The sequence below is a fragment of the Acomys russatus genome, chromosome 5 (genome assembly GCF_903995435.1).
Source record: "Acomys russatus chromosome 5, mAcoRus1.1, whole genome shotgun sequence".
NCBI classification, from domain to species: Eukaryota; Metazoa; Chordata; class Mammalia; order Rodentia; family Muridae; genus Acomys; species Acomys russatus.
In genome coordinates, this window is record NC_067141.1 from 63,547,712 (window position 1) to 63,567,322 (window position 19,611).

General features: G+C 49.3%; 1 pseudogene; it reads left to right on the forward strand.

The window, feature by feature from the left end:
* Positions 1 to 786: 786 nt before the first annotated feature.
* On the forward strand, positions 787 to 4,305 carry LOC127189900 (heterogeneous nuclear ribonucleoprotein A3-like; annotated as a pseudogene).
* Positions 4,306 to 19,611: the final 15,306 nt, after the last annotated feature.

Sequence of the window (19,611 nt, forward strand, 5' to 3'; positions counted from 1 at the left end):
GCGCCACCACACCCGGGTGTTTTGTTTTTTTTTAAATATATTTTATTAATTTATTCATATTACATCTAAATTGTTATCCCATCCCTTGTATCCTCCCATTCCTCCCTCCCTCCCTCCCATTTTCCCCTTACTTCCCTCCCCTATGACTGTGACTGAGGGGGACCTCTATGCTCATAGGGTATCAAGTCTCTTCTTGGTAGCCTGCTATCCTTCCTCTGACTGCCACAAGGCCTCCCCATCCAGGGGACGTGGTCAAATGTGGGGCACCAGAGTTTGTGTGAAAGTCAGTCCCCACTCTCCACTCAACTGTGGAGAATGTCCTGTCCATTGCCTAGATCTGGGTAGGGGTTTGAGGTTTACTGCATGTATTGTCCTTGGCTGGTGCCATAGTTTTGAGCATGACCCCTGGGCCCAGATCTGCCATCATAATGTTATTCTTGTAGGTTTCTAGGACCCTCTGGAACCTTCTATTTCCCCATTCTCCCATGCTTCTCTCGCCTAGAGACCCAGCTGTTTTTATTTTTATTTATGTTTTCCCTGAGATGGTAACCCAGACATGCTTTGAACTCATTCGCTGTCCTACTGCCCCTCTGTTAAGTGCCGGCCTAGTGGCTGTGCATTATCACACGCTCTCTCAGTTTGTGTTTTAAGTCCTAGATACACAGAAGAGAGTTTGTTAAGATGAGCAGATTTGCCACATAATACCAACATTTAAAAAGTACTGAATGTGCCCTTCTTCTTGGCCCATATTGAACTCGAGTTGGAAGAGGTGAGTCCAGTTTCACAATGGAGGTCCATGCTCCAAAGGAACCAGGACAGCTGAGGAAGCTGTTTGTTGGTGTCTGAGCTTTGAAACCACAGATGATAGCTTAAGAGAGCATTTTGAGAAACAGGGCACACTTACACACTGTGTGGTAATGAGAGATTCCCAAACAAAATGCTCCAGAGACTTTGGCTTTTGTGACCTACTCGTGTGTTGAAGAGGTGGATGCTTTAATGTGTGCTCAGCCACACAAGGTTGATGGGCGTGTGGTGAAACCAAAGAGAGCCGTTTCTAGAGAGGACTCTGTAAAGCCTGGTGCCCATTTAATGGTGAAGAAAATTTTTGTTGGTAGTATTAAAGAAGATACAGAAGAATATAATCTGAGAGACTACATTGAAAGTATGGCAAGACTGAGACCATAGAAGTTATGGAAGACAGGCAGAATGGAAAAAAAGATTTGCTTTTGTAACTTTTGATGATCATGACACAGTTGATAAAATTGTTGTTCAGAAACACCACACTATTAATGGGCATAATTGGGACATGAAAAAGGCTCTTTCTAAACAAGAGATGCAGTCTGCTGGATCACAGAGGGGTGGTAGAGGTAGATCTGGCAACTTTATGGGTTATGGTGGAAACTCTAGAGGTGGTGGAGGTAACGTTGGTCATGGTGGAAACTGGTGGAAGAGGAGGCTATGGTGGTGGAGGTGGTGGCAGCAGAGGTAGTTACAGAGATGGTGGATATAGTGGATTTGGGGATATAATGGATTTGGAAGTGACGGTGGCAACTATGGTGGTGGTCCTGGTTACAGTAGTAGAGGAGGCAATGGTGGACCAGGATATGGAAACCAAGGTGGTAGATACAGTGGAGGAGGAGGAGAATATGATGGTTACAGTGAAGGAGGAATTTTGGTGGAGGTAAGTAATTATGGTGGCAGTGGGAACTATAATGACTTTGGAAATTACAGTGGACAACAGCAATCAAATTATGGACCTATGAAGGGGGGCAGTTCTGGTGGAAGAAGCTCAGGCAGTCCCTATGGTGGTGACTATGTAATCCCGGCATCTGGGAGGCTTTGCAGAACGCTGAAAGCTATAGCAAGACCTTGTCTCAAACAACAAAACAGAAAGTAATACATTAACTACATTTGCCATTTTCATATTGAAGGGGCTTAAATGTAATTTGAATACTCTGTTTTATAATCAAATAAATCCAGAGACTTGTAAGCTAAGCTTAAAAGCTGACAGAAGGAGCTAGGGCTTGGATTAACCTCTGAGTAGTTGTCTTTATAAAGCAGAAAAGTCATCCCTGCGGCATAAAATTCACAGCAAAATGTCAGCCTGTGTCACTTGATCTCTCGAAGTACCAGATACCTGGCAGCTAAGAGAGGATGCCACTGTCAGAGCACAGGTATTCTGTTTCCCAATAACTGCTTTAAAGATCTTTCAAAATTGATAGCATTAAAAGTCGAAATCACCATCCAAAGAGATTTTTGACGTCTCTGGAAAATCAGCCAATCTAATGATAATAAAATCAGGTTTTCTACATGACAGCAATTGGCTGGAACTGAGTAGCAACTGTCTGTACCCCCCACTCCATTTGTGTCCATCACAGTGGTCAGTCTCCATCCTTCATTATGGGCCTTAACACCTGGTTTGTCTCAAGTGACCTGTGCACCCCATATAGACGCTTGAGCTATTACATGACCTCTGAATTTAAGGCTTTCCAGGGTTCCTAAGAGCTGAGGATAAGGGCCCAAGAAGAGTGCAAGCCCTGCACTTTGCTCTCATCTCCAACTAGGCTGTTTTCCCTTCTCATCTGGGTCTAAGGGCCGGTGCCAGCTTGTAAAGGAAATGTGAGAAAATCTCTAACTTAGACTAGGCTGATCCAGTCTGTGACCAGATAGTTTGCCAACGCCCAACCTTGTCTCAGTTCCAGCGGACTTCTGGTCACCTGCTTAGTTTGATACAGCCCTACTGGTCTGAGTTAATAGGCTCTCACTTATGAAGCGCCAGCACCTACCTGGTCATCCTGGCCTTGTGAACCTTATTCCTCCATCTCCATCATCATTGCTCACTGCACTACTTAGATTAGGTCTTCTACTGAAGCCTTCAGAGAGAGGAAGTGGGTTTGGGAGTGTTGGACAGACTCCAGCTAGTAGAGGGCTTTTTAGTTTGTAGGCAATGAAGGCCATTCTCCACTGTAAACAGAGATCTCCAGAGGTGAGGAGCAACAGTACAAAATGGTGGACACACTTCCTAAAGCTCAGAAGGATGTCAACTAGCGAAGATAGATATTCCCAGGAAGCTCCTGATGCTCCAGAGTCACGCAGGAGAGGCACCACTGGAAGTTATGACTGAGAAAATGCCTGGGGGTACAGAAGGAGGGCAGGTGTGATCTAAGGTCAGGAACGTCGTCCAAAGCAACTGACAGACCCTCATTATATCTGTACATGTGGCAGATGCATCTGAACCCAGTGCCATGAGGTTTGGTGAAGAGTTGATTGATGGATCCATGTCAGTCTGGGTATGAGGGAAGTCTCCAGAAGTACACCTTAGGGCCCAGGCTAGGCATGTGTCCTGTCTGACATTTTTATTGACAACGGACTGAGGCAAGCAGGCTCATCAGAGTTGCAGGGGATAGAGCTAGGAGGTGGGAGGGGCAGTTAATACTTTGCATGAAAGAGTCTGGATTCAAAACGGTTTCAACAGGCTGGAACCAACAAGATTAAATTTAACAGGGATAAATGTAGAGTCCTGCACTTAGGTTAAAACAAAATCAATGACATAAGTACTGGATAGGGGGGCGGACCCAGCTTGACAGCAGTTCACGGAGAGAAGACCTGGGGGGGTTTAGTTGACTGAAAGCTCAATATGAGTCAACTGTGTGATGTGATTGCTAAAACTCCAATATAGTCATGTATAGTATTAGCAACAACAACAGAAAGCCAGGTGGAGGAATGTGTGTGTGCCGCCGCCTGCTGAGATGGCCAAGTCACCTCTGGAATACAGGGTCCAATTTTATGATCATTGTTTTTTTGTTCTGCTTTTAAGGGTGGAATTCAGTTGACAGGCAGCCAGCAGGGCTGTGAGAATGAATGCTGTCAGAAGCTTGCCAGAGGCTCTGGGGTGCTGAGATTTTTGGGATGGACAAAAGTCTACTGTGGCCCCCACAGGGGTGACTTTTCTGAGATTTAGAAAAGATAATGTGAGCCTGCATTTCCTTATGTTGGCCTTCCCATGTCTCAGGATGAGGGATCCGAAGGGAATCTAGGAGCCAGAAGGGTGGAAGGGAGCCTGCAAGTCCAGATCTCAAGCACCCCTGTCTCCAATGTGCTCCCTTGGGACCAGCCGCCCCTGCTGTGGCCACAGCGTGGCGCACTTGCTCCATGCAGGGATCCAGAGCCAACTTGGGTGTCGCAGTGGTCGGCAAGGATGGCGCTGTGCTACCCACACTGCCCACCGCGGGGAGCCCGCGAGGCCCTTTCTGCACAGGCCAGCTAGGCCTGAGGTTCCTGTGTGACAAAAAGGAAAAATCCTGAAAGTGAAGCCACAGCCCAGTCGTTCGTGGACTCTAGCTGTGGCACCGGCTGGCACCATGTTTCTCAATCTGAGTTGCAGTTCAAATGGCCTGTTGTCTGTTCTGAAAAGCCCATCATGCCAGGGCCTACTCTTCTGGCTGGAGCACTCAGAGCTCCAGAGCTCCACAGCTGTGGAGTCATAGAAGACCCCAAATGTCACTGACAGGCCATGTAACTGGCACTAGTTCACCTCAGCTCTGTTATGTCTTTAATGGTGGAAGCCAAATAACTCTGCAGAGAAGTTCACACTCACCGTCTAGGGCAAGGCCTGCAGGAACAGGGGTCTCCAGGGGAGGGTCTTGGAAATATGGGTTTCTAGTTACAGCTGAAGAGTCACTTAGCAACTCTGTCTAGGACCTTGGAGTCCTAATCCTAGCCAGTTTCCCAGTTGATTTTGATGTCGACTACATTTCTTTAAGCCCATCTGGGCTCGGTGTGGCCACCATGGGTCTGGGCTGGTAAAAGGAACTCAAGCTTGCTTTCCAGGTAACTAGCCAAAGTGGTGGAGAGGCAGGTACGTCTGGGGCTGGGAACACTGGATAGCTGAGTGCTGGTACTAGTGTTGAGTGTAATGCGTTGTTGGAAGAAATGTGGTCAGGAGGTATTAGGTGGCAACTAGGAAGAGAGTAGAACAGGAAGGAAGTGAGGGGTACACTGGAGGACTGAAGGGGAAGGCTTGCTGTACCCCTGTGGTGCTGTATCCCTGGAAGAATGGGAAGGACAGCACCACACCCTGCGAAGCCCCGTGTGGACAGCCATTCATTATGGTTTGTAGCCCCAAGATACTGACTCTTCTGTGTTCTGATTAAGAGGGGACAAAGATGCTCTCTTAGAACATCTAGGGGACCTTACCTTGTCACCTGATGTGTGAAGCTGATGTGTGTGTGCTCTGGAAGGTTGGCTTATGTGAGAAGATTTCCAGAAGCCTCTTCTGGGATTTCCCGATGGGCTCCAGGCAAAGGAATCGATCTCCAAAACACTCCCATCCTCTTTGCCCACCCACTCCCATATCGCTTTATTCTCCTAGTTTCTTGTAGGAGCTCCCTGAGAGGAGAGCACTCCTTCAGCAGCTCATGAACACATGGCCATCTGCTGCCTGACCATATCTTAAAGACCTTTCCAGGGGAACATCCTGGAAAGAACCCTCAGTTTCCAAATCAGTGATCAATGGGGCTTGTGTACCTGTGATACAGTCACTCTAGTTTAGCCCTAGGAATAGATGCCAATTCAAATGCACAACATTGTATACTTCTGAGGATCCCACAGCCTGGTGTAGGAAGTGAGACACACACATTATCCACGGAAAAGGTAGGCACAGTGGTCAGAGCAGTCATGAGCATGCTGGCAAAGGTGAGAGGTAGCATCAAGCCCTACAAAAGGCTCCTGGAGCTGTGAGGCACTCGGCAGTTAAAAGTCCTTGCTGGGGGCTGGAGAGATAGCTAGAGGTTAAGAGCACTGCCTATTCTTCCAAAGGTCCTGAGTTCAATTCCCAGCAACCACATAGTGGCTCACAACCATCTATAATGAGATCCGGTGCCTTCTTTTGGTGTGCAGATGTACATGCAGGCAGAACATTGTATACATAATAAATAAATAAATCTTTTTTTTTTTTAATCCCTTGTTGAACTTCCAGAGGAGCCGAGTTTAGTCTCAGCAGCCACATCAGGTGGCTCACAACCACCTCTGATACCTGTTTCTGGCTTCCATGGGTACCCACACATATATGGCACACACAGACACACACACACACACACGTAAGTAAATCTTGTGGGGTAGAAAGGGCTCCTTGGTGGAGAGCAGCTAGAGATACACTTACCATGGGTAGGATTTATTGGAAGATGTGTTTTGTGTATGAGTTAATGCGAAGGAAGAAAACACAGTAGTGGGAAAGAGCAGTAATGACACGTTCCACAAGAGCAAAACCACAGAAGCTAGGACTTGCCTGAGGGCTGGAGGCCAGTGAAGAGACCAGCATGATGGGAGCAGGGACCACTGTAGAGGCAGAGTGAGGGAGAAGGGCCTAGAGGTCTGGCTGAAGAAGCTGCTTGGCTAGTACCAGGGGGTTGGTCTCAACCTGGTAGGAACGGAGAGCCCTGGACAGGTGAAGGCCCCTAAGGAGATGGTTTAAGCACAATAAATGTGAAAATGCCCGAGAAGCATTTTCCAGGCAAGTGGGTGTGGAGCCATGAGAGTGGAGGACCTTCATGGCCTGGGGTATATAGCTCAGTGGCAAAGCACTCGCCCTGCATACCCAAGACCTTAGATTCAATCGCAATCACCGCTTCAAAAGAATAGAGGTCATTGGGATGGCAGGAAGGAGACAGGAGGTCTGTACACCAAGATCAACCCTGAGAGTTTATTTATTGAGACAGAGTCTTACTATGTAGCCTTGGCTGGCTTGGAATTCACTATGTAGACCGAGCTGGCCTAGAACTAGAGATCTGCCTGTAGTTGTCTCCCTAAGGCTGGGATTAAAGGTGTGCCCAGTCACGTCAGGTCCAAGGTCAACTCTGAGGAACAGCTTGGGTGCAGAAGATATGTGAAGGCAGCAAAGTACATTGGAGTTAGTGGTTGAGGAGTCAGCTAGCTGGAAGGCAATTGAGAGTGAGGATGGAGAGGAAATGGAGGCTAGAGGTAGAGACATTTGCAGGCCGCCCTTCCAGAAGTACTGGAGACTGGAGACAGGTTGGTGTCTAAGAAGGAGCCGTTGGAGAGGGAAAGTCTATACTTGGAGGATCTGAGTTCTAGAAGGGGAAGGAAGAAACAGGATCAGGCACTGGAAGACATCAACACCTTTGGAGAGGTAGAAAAGAAGGCAAGGAATCCCTAGGTTCAAGGGATTTGATCTCCAAAAATAGTCAAGATTGAGGGCAGCCCCTTCCAGTCAGGCAGCCCTGGTTGAGGCTGGAGGGTGGTAGAGGAAGAAGTTGAGTTGCTGTGAGGAAGATCCAGCTGCCAGTTAGAGAACTCTGTAGTGTTGACAATAGGACTGGGCGGGGGAGGGGCACGGGAGGCGGGACAATATGGTTGGGCAAGCAAGCATGGTCTGATCTGATGCTTCATGGCGGAAAGGTGGGGCTAGTGTATAAGGCCAGGAGGAGCTCAGAGGGTAGAGAAGAAAAGGAAGGTGCAGAAAGCACCCTGCTTTGTGCCCAGTGCTGTTCTGTGCTACTAATTCTCAAACCCCCGTGAGCCAGATGGCATCTTAGTCTGACCAGCTTACGAAGGAGACAGGTGAAGTTCGGAGAGGAGGCAGCTTGGCCAAGATCACACAGACTGGACACTCAGGTCTCAACACGCAAGTCTATTGGTGTCCTTAGGCAGGTTGCTTAATTTCTCCATTTCCTCATCTGAAAGGAAGGATGGTAGGTAGCAACAGCATCTCCCGTTATAGAGAATGTCACTGCCTTCACTGTTAGGACTTTACCTCTGGTCAAAAACTAAAGATGTAGAGGCAGGTGGCAGTTGATGGTAATTAAGAGAGGGTCACAGAGGCAAGGTGAAGAGGGTCATCCACTGGTGTTCTCAACCAAGGACGTTTATGTTGTCACGGTGTCCAGGAGGAGCTTTTAAAGGACAGGAACTGGGAGTATTAGTGGTCACTTCTACCTCAGTTGAGATGCATGTGAGAAACAACCGGAAGCTGTTGGGATTTAGCTGTCTGGAAGGGTACCAATCCCAGTGCCTGGGGCTCCTGGGTAAAAGTCTACGTCGACATGAACTTGGGATCAGAGAGGGACTGTGAAGAATGGTATTCAGTCAAAACAGAACAAGCAGATGAGGGCAAGGCAGCCAGAGAGGGCAGGTTAGAGGGGTTAATCTAGTATCCATTCACAGAGTAGAAACAAACACCATCCACGATGACATGTATGCTGGTCTGGGGTTTGGGCCAGAGTGTAAGAGAGATGGCAGTGTGAGACACTTGAAGGAAGGTGTCCAGTGTGAGCACACGGGAGTGGGGAATGGTCTGGGCCAGCTCTCTCAGGTGCATGGTGGAAAGGTGAGGGAGTGTGGTTCTGGGAGAGATGGGCTAGTTTGGGACTCAAGGTGATCACTGTGAATTTAAAGTATGAAGGGTCCTCTATGGGGAGATGTCCACTGGGGAAGTGGAGCGGCTGGTTGGAAGCCGGCCTGAAGTACCAGCTTGGGAGTCATCAATCCACCTTCACCGAGTACCCCATGCTCAGTTCACTTTTGAAATAGGGCCCCTTGGAGGACTGTACCTATGATGAAGTTGCTAGCCTGAGTTTGAAGTCCTGCCTGGAGATGAGTTGGCTGTGGGAGAGACTGTGGCGGGGGAAGCGCTGAAAACCTTCAAATGGAGCCTTCTGCCTATAGGGGCTCCAGGAGAGCTCCTGTGGCTCTAGGGGACCTCCCTGTTACCAGCCCAGTTGTTGCAGGAGTTGGGCAGAGGAACTGACTGCCATCTGAGCGGGCGACTTGAGTGAATGGCACTGCAGTGGCTGCAAACAGTGGAGCTGAGCCAATGAGGGGAGAAAGCAGAGGAAGAAGATGGATTGGGGGGGGGGGGGGGGGGAGGTGAAGCAGAGAAGCTTGGCAAGCAGGACAGAGTAGTAGCCCAGGAGGCAGATGTTTGAGAGGTAAATGCTGAGGCTGGGGGCGGGGAGAAAAAAGCAAGAGTCCCCCCCCCCCCCCAAGCCCACTTAACATCCAGTTTGAGCCCCAAGAAAAGCAGCCAGCGTCCTGTGGCCATCCTCATTTCTCTGGCTTTCCTGATGTCTCTTTGCCTCTCCGAGGATAGAGTACAGCTCCCCAAGGTGCGTGTTACAAGAGAGTCCTGTTTGTCATCTTCAGTGTGTGTGGGCTTTGCAAATAGTTCACAGCTCCCACCCCTCCCTGTCATCTGCAGCTCCTATTCAGGCCCCTAGCCTTTTTCAGCTGTTGCTTTGATCAGTGTCCTTTTGGGAAGTGGTGCCCTGCCTCCCTCCTCCCATCAGGTCTCTGGTCCCTTTAAGTCTGTCACCAGAGTTAGGGATCTGCAAGAGATGATGAAAACTCCCCTCCCAGGAATCCCCTTCCAATTGGGCTCATTCACTGTTTATTGCTCCTTTCCTCTGCTGAGTCTGCAGATGGGGGTCCACTTAGAGAACTTGGCAGAAAATAGGCAGTGCGAGTTCTGGTCGATATTTGAGCCACTCTTGTTTCCTCTGCATCGCAACGTCCCAGAGGGGAAACTAGAAATCACTTAGTCTACAATCTCCAAAGGTACTTTGGATGTTAAACCTTCTGTTTAGTCCTGAATGCGTCAACATACAGACACATGATAGCAGCAGGGCTGGCCATGGTGGAGCATACCTGGAATCTGAGCACTTGGGAGGTGGAGGCAGAAGAATCAGGTGTTCAAGGTCAACCTCAGCAAGTTCAAAGTCAGCCTGGCCCTCATGAGACGGTACAATACCACCAACACCACCAGATGTACTGTGGCTGGAGTGTGCTCACCCTTGCCCCATCCTTGCCTGCACAGCTCTGGTCTGAAAATCCCCAGAGCTTTACAGAGCACTGCTGAAGAGCCAAGTGCTTGGAAGGTAGGCAAGGGAACAGAGGCTTGCAAAAGTGACGGGATCTGCTCAAGACTACACACCGAGAGCAGATACGGGATTTCACTACCCTACATCAGATTCTAGTATTTGAGGAGTCAGACCGCAGCCAAGCACTCTGTTGTTCTTTCATGTGCATCACATTTGTCACTCGTTCGCCTAGCAGAGTTTTGTGAGGACTTACTGTGTTCCAAGGAGATGGTATGTTCTCTTGGGACTACCAGGTGCCAGTCCTGACAACTAAAGGGAAGCAAAGGCAGACACTGTGGGGCCCCAAAGCTTTTTGTCAGGGTGTCTTCCTTGGGGCATCAGGAAAGCTCTATCTACAAGATGTGGTGATGAGGGCTGAGTTTGCATTAGGAATGCCCTGTCGGGGTGGACCTCACCCGCAACGAAGGATAAAGTAGTAGCGCACAAGAGAAAATCATATGCCTAGGCCCTGTGACTGGAGCTTGGGAGCCATGGCAGACAGGGTTTTATTTTACTATTAAGTAACTTAATGTTTCAAAAAGTTGTTGGCAAAAGTAACTAAATATCTTGTCCCATTAAAATCTTTTTTTTTTTTTTTTTTGGAGGGGGGCGGGGAAGTGGGGGGAGCGGGAGGATGGAGGGACCAAAACAGGTTTTTGTTTTGTTTTGTTTTTTTTGGTGTGTGTGTGTGTGTGTGTGTGTGTGTGTGTGTGTGTGTGTGTGTGTGTGTGTGTGTGTGTGTGTGTGTGTGTGTGTAACTTGCTCTGTAGAACAGGCTGGCCTTTAACTCAGAGATTTCCCTGCCTCTGCCTGGTGGATCTCAGTGCTGGGACTAAAGGTGTGTGCCATCATCGCCTGGAATATGTGCCTTTATTTCTATTCTCTGTGTTTCTGACCTCAGTCACGTGTTGTTTGGGGTGTTCTTAGCTGGACTTGTCCCAATTTTTGTGGGATATGTATATTGGCTCTAGGCTAATATGTGTATTGTGTCCATACTGTGGTGGATGTCACCCTTGCTCACCATATGTACGTATCATCATGTGCAAATGCGTGGCCACTATTATCTTTTCTGTAAATATTAAGGTATCAAGAGCCACGATGGGCCAAGCACTATTACATTATTGTATGGTCGGCCAGAGTCACTGGTAATTGTGTTCCTATGTGGTGCCAGTGTATATGTCATTGTGTGCACATGTGTTGCTGTAGTGACAGCCTCTACAGCTGCCGTGGTGTATGGCTGTCATTGTGAATGTTGTATGTAACTTCATGTGATGGTGATAGTGACCCAAGGAGTGGGTAGCTGTGCAGTCTAGATATACTGTGTCAGTGTATGCTATGTGTGTCCCAGAGTGAGGTTTGGCAGGTGTGATGTGTCCTTGTGTCTTTAGTGTGCAAACTCCTCACTCCCACAGTTAATCCAGAGGAGTCTGAGCTCCCTGGGACCTCTGGAGGGGTTTCCTCACCCCACTCCCACCTCAGGGGAGACTGACGCAGAAAGGGAGCCTCTCTGCTTATAAGCACTGAGATGTTGGGGAGAGGGAGCTTCCCCATGGGGGAGATGGGGTGAAGGGTAGGCCTGGCTGGTCAGATGGGACAGATTAATAAGGAGGGATCTGGAGGGGCAAAGGCAGGGCAGACGGCTGTGGCTGTGGCGGGCAGGAGGCCTCATAAGATGAAAGTAGCCTGGCTGGCGGGTAGGCAGGTGGCCTCTCCCCTGCCCTGTCAGCACTTTTTAATGTCCCCCTTGGTTAGGATGTGTGGGAGGGGTGGGGCAGAGATGCTGGGGCTCACCTTTCCCAGGCTCCCCCCCCCAGGTGTGGTTTTGGTGGGGTAGGAGGAACGCTGCTGGCTGAAGGTAGAAGAACCCTGCGCATGCGCCTAGAGACTCCACTCCACTTAGTCTGCATGGAGGAGACAGGGGAATGCAGCGGCTGGTGAAGAGAATGCCAGGAGCTTCTGTGCGGGGGGAGGAGGGGGTGGGCAACTTGCCCGTTACCTGAGTAAACAGTTGCTCCTGAGGCTGAGTTCACGAGGATGTGTGAGCAAGGCCACATGTGTCTGTATGTCAGAATCTGATTTTTTTAAACCACCCTGGGGCTTGGCCTGCTGCTCATAAATGGCTCTGGGCAGCTTTCTAGCCTGGTCCTTAGAGTAAAGATAAGATGACTATTTCACAGGAAGCTTGTGGGGCCTGAAAAGATGGAAATGCTCAGCGGAGAGGCACTGTAAACGTGCTTGTCTTGCACATGCTTGCCAAGTGTGTTCCTACTGAACCCCACCCCTGGGACCCCAGCATCCTTATTAATAATTGCATGTGGGGTGTGTTGGGTGTTGAGGGGGCTCAAAGGTCTGAGAGTCTTTGTGGACCAGTCACAGAGGCACCTGGCCAAGAGAATAAGGAGTTATGGGGCTGTGGGTTCTTTGGGGTGAGCCTGTGTGGGGGTACAGGTATGTAGATGTTCATATTGTGGCTGTTCTGGGGTGTGTGTGCGTAGTTGTGGGGGTCCCGGTTGGTGAGTGTACACGACTAGAAGTGTGCATCACTTGTCACTGTGAGTGTGAGTTTGTGCTTGTGAGGTTGCCTGGTGTCTCTTGGGGTACATCTGGTTACCCTGGAACCTTAGGTGGGCCTGCATACTTCAGAGTGTGTGCTGCTCACATGGAGCCTGTGTGGGACAGTGTGGCTTTGTGTCCCTGGCTGTGCACCCCAATGTGAGACTAGCTGAATGTGCTTTTGTCTCAGTCATGTGAGTGTGATGGCGGTATATGGTGCTTGGTGTGGCTGTGTGTGCCTGTGTATGTGACAGTGTGTGTGCGTGCGCGCGTGCGTGCGCGAGCTTGAGTGTGTGTTTGGTGAACGGCTCTGCCGCCTTAAGCACCTTTCGAATACATTGGCCACAGCTCATTGAATCCTTTAACAATCTGACTCTGCTCTTCCTTCCCCGTTTTTTCTAATTCAGTTCCTCTTATTACAAAAATAAAAAATAAAGCGCTGCCCCTTTCCAGTGGCTGGCCCTGCGGAGCCCCTGCCTCGGGACCAGCCTCGTTTCACCCCATTTCGGAGAAAACGGGAAGTCGGTAATTTTAAAAAATATTTTCTACTTTATTTGGGATTTAATGTTCTTACAGAAGCCTGCTGCCTCCCTCTGTCCCCCCCCCCCACCCTCAGCCCCGCATGCAAGAGGTGTAATGGCCCGTTCAGCATATTAGGGGAGCCAGGCATGTGCGTGCGTGTATGTGTGTGTGTGTGCGTGCGGGAATGTGTGTGTGTGTGTGTGTGAGCGCGCGCATGGGCGCTTGGATAAAAACACACAGAGTTCTATAGCAGACAGACGTACAAACACACAACAGTTCAAATGTACACTCAGACATGGCCCTGAGCAATTCACCCCAATACTTAAACACCCCACACTGACAGAGAGCCAATCCTAGATCCAAAGACTCACTCAGTAGAAACAAAACTCAGAACAGTCACAGGGGACCTTCTGGGGACGTGTGGAGTCAGGCAGCCAGAGATAGGAAGAAGGAGAAAGACACACGCACAGGAAGAGACAGATGGGTAGCGAGTCCTGGGCCAGAAAGGGATGTGAACAGGGTGGAGAGAGAGAAAGGTGTCTGACCATCCCTGCACCATGAGTTTCCCTGTTTCTACCAGAAAACACTACGTGGTCAGGAATGACTATTCAAGGTCATACAGGGCTGGGAAGAGAAATAAAGGGTCCTGTACTCGTAGCAGTAGGCACCCTCTCACACACTCTCACTCTGTCTCTCTGTCTCTGTCTCTGTCTGTCTGTCTGTCTGTCTGTCTCTCTTTCCCTCTTTCTCTCCTGTGTGTGTGTGTGTGTGTGTGTGTGTGTGTATCTGTATCTGAAGATAGGCTGCTTTGGAACAGCACTGAAATGCCATCCATACAGGAGGTTCAGAAAGGACTGGCAAAGGCTGACACAGACCGAATGTGGCTGTACACGCGTAAGTGTGTATCTGAAGAGCCAATATATAAAGCTGTGTAAGAGCTTCTGATCACAGCACATGGTGGGTCATGACTTCGTATCTAGCCTCAGCTATAGAGGAAGTTAGAGACCACATAGACCTGCCTCAAAAGAGAGAGTCGTAATAAGATTGGATAAGTGTGGCCACATCTGTGCACAGACCATAAGGCTCATGGAAGTAGAAGTGTGCCTGTCCTGTTCATCTCTGAGTCTTCATTGGCTAACAGAGGGCCTGGCACAGAGTAGGCTCCCAATAAATGCATACTTAAGAACAAATGAGTGTCATGATGAAAGGCATTATTTGGGAAAAATAATTAAAATGAGTGAAATAAGTAATTCCTCACACACCCCCTAAAAAGAATGAAAGAATGAGCTCCAGCCTGGGAGGACCTGACCAGACCAGAGAAATCCAGCTCCTGGACAAAACAGAAGGGGCTGTGGGTGGGCTGTCTGGTAGGGAGATAGCTGTGGGGTCTTACCCTGCTGCGATTCTTGCTTGGGCCTCATGGTCTGTGGTCTGTCTCGGGTAATGAGTTTAGTGAGTTGTTTTAAAGTGTCTACTTGTTAGATGTGGGGCAGGAAGAAGGACGAGGACAACAGTGACCAGAAGCACAAGATGGATAGATGGGCATGCTGACTAAACACACAGTTGATGAGTGGGTTTATTTCTAGATGGACCAAAAGACAAATAAAGACACAAACAGATGAGCAGATAGACATATAGACTGACTTGGGTAGACAGGCAGGGAGACAATCCTGAAGACGGATTGACAGATTGGGACAACCGACAGGCAGATTAATCAATAGACAGATGGATGGATGGATAGCTGAATTCTCAGAGAATGGATGTACAGCTTGTTGTACACAATGGAGCAGGCTGTGTTAGTGGCCTGCCCAACAGCTCTGCCTCACTTTTCACCTTCTCCTTGCCAGTGGAACCCTTTTGGTTTGGTGTTTGGAGACTGAGTGCTTTGAAGAAGGTTGAATGCTTCACTTGCCCCAAAGGTGAATCCTAACTGCTCATTGGAGTATCTTTATAATTCTGTTTCTTTTGCTAGGGACTAAATAGCATACCTGGCGTGGTAGAGCACAACTTTAATCCCAGCACTCAGGAGGCAATGGCAAGCAGATCTCTGTGAGTTCAAGGCCAGCCTGGTCTACAAAGTGAGTCCAGGACAGCCAAAGCTACACAGAGAAACCCTGTCTCAGAGAAAAACAAAACAGACAAACAAACAAACAAACAAACAAAAGAATGCTTGTTGAGGCCGGGCGTGGCAGTGTATGCCTTTAATCTCAGCACTCAGGAGGCAGAGGCAGATGGATCTCTGTGAGTGTTTCTTGTTCTTGCAGAAGACCTGGGTTCAACTCCCAGCCCCTACATGGTGGCTCACAACCACCTGTAACTCCAGTTCCAGGGGATCTCATGCCATCTTCTGACCTCCTCTGGCACCAGGCACATATAGGGCAGGCAGGCAAAACACTGACACACATACACAAAATAAAATAAATAAATAAATCCTTTTTAAAAATGGAATAATAAATTTCTAACTACTAAAATATGGGAGGCTGTCAATTTAGGAATCTTTTGGGAAGGGCTGGTGAGGCGACTCAGTGGGTGCAGTGCTTAGCATAAGCGTGAGAACCCGAGTCTGGGGTCTCAGAAGCCACATAACGTGGTGGTGTTCATCAGGAATCCCCGTATTCCTATTTCAAGGTAGGAGGCAGAGATGGGCACATTCCTACTGTAGAAGATGAAGAGCAATGCCTCAGTTGCCTTCTGACTGCTACCTGTGCACTGTGGCATATGTCCCGACGGCCACACCAATAGTCACGCACACACAACGATTGTTTAGAACACCATGTGGGAGATCCGAGCCCTTTTTTTTTTTTTTTTTTTTTTTGGTATGGGGATTTTGTACTTCTCTATTTGAAGATACAATGTGTTGAGCTACTGCAGCCTTTTTGAGGTCCTGAGGTCAAAACTCAGGCTTGGCCTGAGTTCAAAAGCCAGTGGGCAAAGAACAGCACAAGAGAAAGAATAAAAGTGAAAAGAATAAGCTGGGCGTGGTGGCACATGCCTTTAGTCCCAGCACTTGGGAGGCAGAGGCAGGTGGATTGCTGTGAGTTCAAGGCCAGCTTGTACTACAAAGGGAGTCCAGGACAAGCAAGGCTAACACAGAGAAAAACAAACAAACAAAAACCTGAAAAGAATAAAGGTGACAGCAATACCTTTTGGCTACATTAATGAATTTGAGAATCTCTCCTCAAACATGTTGCTACATTAGGGAGCAATTTTCTTATTGTTTACACCCCCTTTGGAAGTTCTCTTTGTTATTTGTAGCCAAGAGCATCCTAACAGTGCACAATGCAGCCAACAATTTGGTAGAGAACAAAAAAAGAAAAAAAAATGGAGAGATGGATGAGTGTGGAGAATGACATTATGAATAGGAAGATGGTCAATCTAGACTGGTAAGGAGATTGACAGCAACAGTGATGCGCAGACATAGGCAGGCTCGTTCCCTGACAAAGAGACCGACCTATGGACTCTAGACAGAGTAGCCACAAAGGAGCAGATGAATAGCAATATGGATTGGAACATGAAGGCATAAAAGGGAAGACTGACAGATGGGGACATGGGTAGACATCCAGGCACTGCCACTGTCTCCGGGAAACCTTCAGTCTGAGGAGGGACTCTCCTCTGTCTGCCGGTGCCCAATCCCGTCTGTCCTTAATCACTGTCCTTCTGTTTCGTGATGGGTCCCAGGTCACAGATTCCTCGAGGATAGAAATCACATCTGATCTACCTTCAATATCTCCCTTTAGACCCATGCAGCTCGGAGCATACCCTACGTGCTCACTACTTACTTTTGGAATGAATGATTGTAGATGGAAGGAAGGAGGGACAGGAGGGAAGGAAGGAAGAGAAGGCCAAGCGATAGGAAGGCAGACAGAATGTTGTAGAGAGCAGCGGATGATCAGATACTTTGGCAAGGAAGTTGACAGGCCACCAGGGAGGGAGATTGATAGCTGAGTCATGTATGTACCAACGTGTCCATTTCAGGTGGGCAGACAAAGAGAGAAACAGGACGGTCAATACACAGATAAATCAAACACGGGATGGGGAGGGTGAATTTAGATGCATAGATCACTAACAGGCAGGCAGATGTAGTATGGGTGGGTGGATGGATGGCCAGCCAGATGGTTAAGTAGATCCGAGGACAGGTAAGGAAAATAAGCGGGCAGGTGGACAAAGGCAGGCACACAGTCAAGCCGGCCACTGTAGCTGTGTGGCTAGGTAGGCCAATTAAAAAACAAAAGGAGAGAAATGGGCACATGACTGCGTGGACTCACACACACGGACAGAGAGACAAACCAAGGAGCTGAGGGTGGGAAGGCTAGTCAGCACCCATAGATCCTGATGCCCCTGTTTATTGCCTGTTAAATAGTCCTATTCAGCATGCCGTTTTCTTGTTTGAAAGACATCGCCCTAACTACTCTTTCTCTCTAGTTCCTTTTCTGCCTCTCTCTTCTCCTGGCCTCCTTTTCCCCTTCTTCCTGTCTTCATCTGTCCCTCAGTGTCCCCATAGTCATGGCTCAAGCTCCGCCTCCCACAACGTTTGATAACATGGTATCTGAGTGACCAGTGCTGCCTCTGAACAGGGCCTGGGTGTGGGAAGGTGTGGAGCGTGGGAGATTCTGTCTCCCTCTGACCCGCTTCTGGCCTCTGCGGGTAGCCGACTCTGGAAACTAAGTCTCAGCCTCCGGTTCTCTTGATTTCCACCCTGCCAAAAGTCCAAGGGACCTCAGGTTAGACCTCTGGAGTGAGCTGACTTCACATCTGCTCAGCTGCAGGACAGGGAGCAACACTGGGAGTGTCGTTGTCACGTTGTCACACAGAAGTAGTTACAAGTTCCCCCTGGAGGCAGCAGAGAGGGCCCACCACCCACCCCACCTAAGCCTGCTGCCTCCATGTTTGTGCCTGCCTTAGTTCTTGAGCACTTTGTAGTGTCCTCCAAGTCTCTAATTCACTAATTAACTCTTTGAGGCCCTGTGTGCACCAGGGACCACCTGTGCTTCAAACACAAATGAGAAGCCAGTTGAGTCCCAGGTCTGGGTTTCCTTTCTCTAGCCTACATGGATCCTGTTTGGGGTGTCTCTGTGTTCCAAAGACCATTCGTGCAGGAATCTCCACGTAGCCAGGCTCTCCCTCCTCTTCAGCTGTGCCTGCTGATCCCCAGCCCCCCCTTCTAGCAGCTTCCAGCTCCTACTGCAGGCATCCAGAGAACCAGCCTATCCCAAGATGGCCCTCGGGTCCCTGGGTCTTTCCACTGGAGACCAGTGAGGGGCAGAGGAGACTTGACAAGGATGCAGGCAGAACACACACACATACCCCACTCTCACAAGAACCTCAAGCCCCATCTTTGCCCCTATCCTGTTTGTTGCTATTTCTTCCTATGACATTGATCCAGCAAGGTCTCTTACCAAGATGGATCCGTGTGGTATTTAAAGCTCTGCCCAGCATGGTGTCAGCTCTGCCATTTTATCCCTACAGCTGTTGGGGATAGCTAACAGTACAATGGTTAGCTCCAGGGATTCAGGGTCTCCAGTTTGGAGGGAGGGAGCCATTGGTACTGAGTGGCTTCTGTGTGCTAAGGATCCTCCTGAAGTGCCATTGCAGAGAGAGGGCTTCTGGCAGCTGAAAGGACAGTAGAAGATGCCGGGTTGCCCTTGGTTGCTATGATTGCAGACCTGGCACTGCCCTTCTGCCTGGAAGACTGGAGCCTGGCTTCAGAGATTACAACTCAAGACATGAAGTTGCCTTGGCTAAAAGCCATTTGAGCATGAGTAACTTGTTCTCAGAGTGGTCCCAGCCTTTGATAGACAGGGTGCTGAAATCCCACTGCCATTGCACCCCACCTCCCGCAGGCTGAAATCAATCCCCTGGCCTCACAGTGTGGTTTGGGGGCTATGTGGGGATAGGGGGGAGTGGGGAGGGGGCTGAGTTGAGCACAGGAGAACAACAGCAGTCACCAAATTAATGACTCACCTGGGGTCAGGAAGTCCAGGGCCACCTGGAGATGAATTATCTGGTTAAGAAGCCATGACTGGGTGGATCAATGGAGACTGGCTTTGGGGTTTATTGCTACACTGTGCCCCTGGGGCTGAGGCTCCCAGGGATTAGCTGCCTTGGAGCCCATGACGGCTTCTGCCTTTCTCGGGAGTGCCCAGCCCTGGTTCTCTGAAGATTCAGGGAACTCAGAGCCTGTTTGGGGAGACAGAAGCCCTGGTGCCGCCGCCCCCCCCCCAGGATCAGATGCTGAGATGAAGATTAATGTGAAGAGAGCCCTTGGGGTGAAAGCTGTGGAAAGGGAAAGAGGAACCCTGACTGGGCCCAGGCACAGTGTGCCACATCAAGCTCTCAGCTCTATCTGAAGTTGGGGCTGGCCAGCTCAGCGGTTGTGCCCCACCCAGATGGGTCATGGGATGTGGTGGCCACAAGAAGCAGGTAGCATCTCGGGCAAGGCCGCTTGCTTTAGCTGAAGCTCTTCTCCTGTGGAAGGCCCATTGGCCAGTACTTCCAAGAGCTGAGGATAAGAACGCTCATGAAAGGCACTTGCGTGAGCTACAAGAGCATCCTCCACAAGCACCTCCTAAAATGGGGAAAACAGGCAGACGTGGGAAGATTTCGGTCTGAGACAGTGCCTGGCTGATGCCAGAGGAAGGACATACAGGGAACAGAACTTTACAGC